This window comes from Mastigoproctus giganteus, unplaced genomic scaffold, assembly GCF_048544385.1.
Source record: "Mastigoproctus giganteus isolate SK-2022 unplaced genomic scaffold, ASM4854438v1 scaffold_22, whole genome shotgun sequence".
Classification (NCBI taxonomy): domain Eukaryota; kingdom Metazoa; phylum Arthropoda; class Arachnida; order Uropygi; family Thelyphonidae; genus Mastigoproctus; species Mastigoproctus giganteus.
In genome coordinates this window covers 447,483-454,136 of record NW_028328299.1, presented here as the reverse complement: position 1 = coordinate 454,136, position 6,654 = coordinate 447,483, and positions in this window count along the sequence as shown.

Genomic DNA, 6,654 nt, shown 5'->3' with positions numbered 1-6,654 from the left:
CAGCACTACATCGGAGCAGATTCCCTCTGAATGCAGCATATTTACTGCAGAGCTGCACGCAATAGAGTTAGCCTTGGATCACATTAGTGAATGCCAACACCAACGGTTCATTTTATATTCTGACTCTCTCAGCGTGTTACAGGCTTTAATAACCGTGAAATATAATTCTCATCCAGTTCTGTCTAGCATTCAGCAGAAGATTCACTTCCTCCGTGAACGTGAATATGACATCCGCTTCTGCTGGATTCCTAGCCACATTGGGATTAAGGGAAATGATTTGGCTGACGCCGCAGCCAAATCAGCAATTCCAAATAATAACCGTTGCCTGTCAGTCCCCTATACAGACTACAGGCAAACAATACAGCAAAAGATACATTCCCAATGGCAGGATTTGTGGAATAGACAGACTGGGAATAAACTATATTGTATAAAGCCTGTAATTGAACCGTGGCAGTCTAGTCTGCGTAGGAATCGTAAGGAGGAAGTTGTTCTTGCCCGGACCCGCATAGGACATAGTCATTTGACTCATTCGTTTTTGCTGAGGGCTGATGACCCTCCTATGTGTGTGTCCTGTGGTACAACTTTAACTATCAGACACCTTTTAATTGACTGTCCAGATTTTAGCAATATCCGTTTTACCGCTTTTAACCATCTGACTGAGCCGTATACACTCAGTCAGATTTTATCTGACAATGACAATGTGTCTGCTGTTTTTAGCTATTTTAAATTAATAAAAGTTTTTAATTGTATTTAATTTATGCTTTTGTTACATTATTATATATTTCGACATGGTGGCCTTACTAATTAGGTCACCGAGAATTTAAACTTTTTAAATATTACCTAGTCTTGGCGCATTATGGCCACAGCTGCCAATGCGCCATAAAAAACCAAACCAATCAATCAATCAATCAATCAGCCATATATTATCAGCAGCCGAAATTTCTATTCCAAAATCCTACCAGAGCAAGCGGGTACACTAAAACCAGTGGTGGAATCAAGATTGCACCATAGCGAAAGTAGAAAAAAACCGTGCTTGGAACCAATTTCGCAAATTCCCCACTACCGCCAACCTTATAGCTTTCAAAAAACTGAGAGCCAAAGCAAGGGCCCCGAGTGCCAAGCGATATTAGTGACCACAGCGCCTTTTCATAGTGATTATCTGATACGCTTTACTGTATATACGTTTCTCCTGAGTTTCGCAAGTCCGTTAACTCTTGAGCATTATAATTGAATAGATCTCTCATATTATATAACCCAGAAAGGAAAGTACCTTTCTTTAACCCCCTTTTTTATTTTTCGTTAATACTAACCTTCACTTCGCTTGGGTCACTAGGCGGCACCGCTCTTGCCTCCACGTGGCGGGGCTGGTAACCTGGGAGAAAAAGGTAATCTCCCGGGGCCAAAAAGAGCACGTCATGAGTAAATCAAACTCTGACTTATCTGGGCTGCCAGATGCACCCCAGTCAACAAAAAAGAAAGACAGTTCTATTGCAGGAACTTCAAAACGGCAGAAAACTGACTCTGACATCTATCCTATCCCAGCTTTCCTGATCATGCACTCAACTGGTGAAAATGCAATTGGCAAAATCTCGCCATTTAGGGTGCAGAAGGAATTAGAAAGCAGAGCTGGAACTCCTAAGTCTGTAAAAAGACTTAGGTCAGGAGATATTCTGATCGAGACCTCTAATAGTAAACACTCAGAGCGGCTCTTGAATATTAATCTCTTTGCTGGAATACCAGTTACTGTGACACCCCACAGATCACTGAATACCTCTAAAGGAGTGATTTCTGATTGGGATTTAATAGATGTATCCGAAGAGGAGATGCTTGAAGAACTTAAAGAAGAAGGCGTTATACAGGTCAAGAGAATTTCCACCAGAAAAGAAGGAGTTCTGACTCCTACACGTAATCTCATTTTGACCTTTAATACACCACATCGCCCAGCATCCATTAAGGCTGGATATCTCGTCTGTAATGTCAGACCTTATATTCCAAATCCCCTACGGTGTTTCCGATGCCAGAAGTACGGACATTCCCAGACAGCTTGCCGGGGAACTCCTGCTTGTGCAAAGTGCGGGTCAGTTGAACACAACTGCGAAGCCTGTACTGCACCCCAACCGATATGCCCAAACTGCAAAAAAGATCATCCCGCTTACGCTAGAACATGTGAACGCTGGAAAACTGAGAAACTTATTCAGATTTATAAAACCAATCATAACGTGTCCTATCAAGAAGCTAAGCGAAATATCTCACCACCAAACCTTGCAAATAGATCTACGTATGCTCATATCACCAAAAAATTCCAATCAACCGCATCGCAAACTGATCTAACAGTACCCCCAAAAGAGTCTTTCTCGAACTATGTAAAAACACTGTTCAATACAACTGAAACTCAGGCAGTCAATACGCCTATTTCTGTACCAATCGAAAATCACCACTCCCCGGATGAAGGGCACAAAGAAAAACAAATCGTAACTACTCACCAACAGGAAATGGATACTAAGGAAATACCCCCAGATGACCCGGTCCTACACATTTTTGTAGAAGAAGACATGGAAACAGAAAGGCCCTACTTTCGAAAGAAAGACAAAAACAAGAGTGAAAAACAGAGAACCTCAGCACCAAGAAAACGCTCGGAAAGTCTAACTAGAGATAAACAATGAACACAATAATTCAATGGAATTGTCGTGGTTTCCGTGCCAATATTAATGACCTATACGACCTTATCTCTAAATACACACCAATATGTCTCTGCCTCCAAGAGACATATTTCAAACCTCAAGACACACCAAAACTGTCTTATTACAATATCTTTAGAAAAGATAGAACTGATCAAAATACTGCACATGGTGGAGTAGCTGTTATAACAAACCCATTTGTTCCTGTCAAACAGGTCTTACTAAACTCTCCTCTCGAGGCAATAGCGGTCCGTGTAGCTGCTGACATCCATATTACAATCTGCTCCTTATATATTCCACCAAGCTATCCCATCCAACAAAATGATCTAAACAACCTCATAGCTCAACTCCCCAAACCTTTCCTCATTCTGGGAGACTTAAATGGTCATCACACACTATGGGGTAACAACAATATTGACCAAAGAGGAAAACTAATTGAAAAATGTTTAGATGATTACAACCTTCTCCTTCTAAATGACGGCTCACCTACTTACGTTCACCTTCCTTCTGGAACATATACTGCAATAGACCTGTCTATCTGTTCTGCAACTTTGTATCCTACTCTAAAGTGGACGGCAAACAATGATCCACTGCATAGTGATCACTTTCCCATTACAATAGAATTAGTAAATAAACCCTCTTATCAACTTACTAGAATTCCTCGGTGGCTAATTGATAAAGCAGACTGGGTGATGTATAAAAAATTAGCTAAAGTGGACCCTGAAATTATACAAAAATCCCCAATCAAGGAAGCGGTTGAGTATGTCACAAAAACTATACTACACGCAGCAGGACAAGCTATACCAAAATCCTCCTCAAAATTACCTGTACACCCAAAAATATGGTGGAATGACGAATGCCGTGCAGCAAAAAGAGATCAAAATAAAGCTTGGAATACTTTTAGGCGCTATCCAACCACAGCTAATCTCATTCAGTTTAAACGCGTTAGAGCAAGAGCCAGGTATGTTAGACGCAGTAATAAAAAGGCCGCTTGGATTCGCTTCACTTCAACCATCAATCAAGCAACTCCCACACACAAAATTTGGAAAACAATCAGGAAAATGAGTGGTAAATATCAAACGACACCTCAGCCTATCATGGAATGGAGAGGGCAGAATATTTCTGACCCCGCCCAAATTGCCAATATACTAGGAGAAACTTTTGCCAAAACATCAGCAACAGAAAGTTACATACCAGCCTTCAGAAGATTCAAAGCAAATTCAGAAAAACAAAAGTTAAACTTTTCTTCAAAAGCAGAAGAACAATATAACTTACCATTCACTATCCACGAACTACATAGAGCCTTGTCAACATCTAGGCGTAGCGCTGTAGGACCAGATAATATCCATTATTCAATGATACAGGAACTAAGTGCTGAATCACTGCAGTCACTTCTTGATCTGTTCAATAGGCTCTACCGGGAAGACACATTCCCTGAGCAATGGCACCACGCTACAGTCCTTGCATTCCTTAAACCTGGAAAAGACCCGACAAACCCTACTAGCTATAGACCCATTGCTTTGACCAGTTGCCTTTGCAAAATTCTGGAAAAGATGGTGAACCGTCGACTGATATGGTACCTGGAAAATTTCAATCTCTTAAATTCTGCACAATTCGGCATTCGACAGAACAGATCAACACTAGATATACTAGTAAAACTAGAGAATTCCATTCGGAATGCATTCCTTAGATCGGAACACCATGTAATGGTTTGCTTTGACATCAGCAAGGCCTATGATTCCACGTGGAAGTATGGAATACTCCGTGAGCTACATCGCCATGGACTTCGGGGCCATCTCCCGATTTTCATACGCAACTTCCTAGACAAGAGAACTTTCCAGGTTCGATTTAAAACTTCGCTGTCCAAACTATTTTTTCAGGAAGAAGGAGTTCCCCAGGGCTCTGTACTCAGCGCTACACTCTTTATAATTGTGATAAACTCCATTGCTGAACAACTTCCGAACACTATTGATAAGGCACTGTTCGTAGATGACCTTAGTATTTCTTGCCATGCGAAAAACATGAATACGATCGAGAGACAATTACAAGGGGCAATAAATAAGATCAGTACATGGGCACAAACCAATGGTTTTCAGCTTTGTTCTCAAAAAACGTTGTGTATCCATTTTTGCCGACAACGTAAATTGCACCTACACCCGGAACTACAACTGAACGGAAAACCAATAGCAGTTCAACCCAGCATACGATTCTTAGGAATCACCTTAGATCATAAACTTACCTTCCTGGAACATATTAAAAGACTAAGAACATCCTGCCAACAAAAATTAAATATCATCCGGGTTCTCTCAGCAACAAAGTGGGGAGCTGATCGCCTTACCTTATTACGGCTATACAGATCTTTAATAAGATCAAAACTTGATTACGGGGCCCCAGTATATAGCTCAGCAAGGCCTAGTGTCCTTCGCTGGCTTGATCCTCTCCATCATAGTGCAATACGCATTGCTCTAGGAGCATATCGTACGTCACCAACACATAGTCTATATGCCGAAGCTCACGAACCCCCTCTCTCTATCAGAAGGCAACAACTTATATTACGCTATGCATATAAAATTAGATCTATGCCTGAACACCCAAATTGGGAATTACTTTTCACTCCCCAACACAGCAGGTTATACCATAACCGCCTTACTGCTAACAGACCGTTAGGTATAAGAATAAGACATCTTCTAGAAGAACTTAATCTGAGTTTTGATAATATCACAAGTACCCCTCCACTACTCCTTCCACCGTGGAGAATTACTCCACCTTTATGTGATAAATACCTTCATAAATGGGATAAATCTGCACTAAATAAAGAAAATTTTTTGCAATTGTACCATGCAGTGGTGGATCAGTTTCCAAACTTCTTTGTAGTTCATACAGATGGGTCAAAGAATGACACCCACGTTGGAATCGCCGCAGTTTTCCCGAACATAACATTAGCCTACAGACTGCCACATGAGTTCAGTATCTTTTCTGCTGAACTAATGGCAATTCAGGTTGCACTGAAGCATATCGAGTCCTCCAATATTGAAAGCAGCATAATATTCTCTGATTCTCTAAGTGCACTTCAAGCCCTGGAAAACACCATGAACATCACCCACCCTGTCGTTAAAGAAATAACAAACTCTTTATATACCTTATCTGAACTTGGAAAAACCATACACTTCTGTTGGGTCCCAGGACATATGGGAATTCCAGAAAATGAATTAGCGGACAGTGCCGCAAAAACGGCCGACTTACCACCTGATGTACAGTGGAGAGTTCCACATCACGATTATAGACAAATAATACAGGAAAAATGCATGTACCAGTGGCAATCAACATGGCAAAATCAACTTGAAAATAAGCTTCGAAGTATCAAGCCAAATCTTGAGCAATGGCCTTCAAGCCTCAGTGCAATTCGACAACAGGAGGTAATACTAGCTCGTCTCCGAATAGGTCACACTAATATTACTCATGGTTATCTTTTAAGAGGGGAGAATCACCCCCAGTGTGATCACTGTAAAACAGTACTTTCAGTGAAACATATCCTTGTGGAATGCGCAAAATTTGCAATAGAACGCCAGAATATCTTCACTCCAGCCACAACTGAAGACCCACTAACACTTGTTTCACTTTTGGGCAATAAAACAAATGTCTCAAAGATTTTTACTTTTCTCAAAGCGATCAATGTATACCACCTCCTTTAGCTAGTCAAAAATCAGTCTCCTGACCCTCGATCTATAACGAAATAGCAGAAATACTAACCTATGTATGGCGCACTATGGCCATAGATGCCCATGCGCCAAAAAAGTCCCCAACCAAACAAACAAACAAGCCAAAGCAAGACAAATTAGGAAAAAAGCAAAACGTGACTCCTGGATTAAGTTCGCCTCAACTATTAACAAAAATACTGACACTCGGATTATCGGTAAAAAAATACAAGCTCTCAAGGGAAAATTTCTACCTCTACAGTCTCCAATAATTCAGTGGA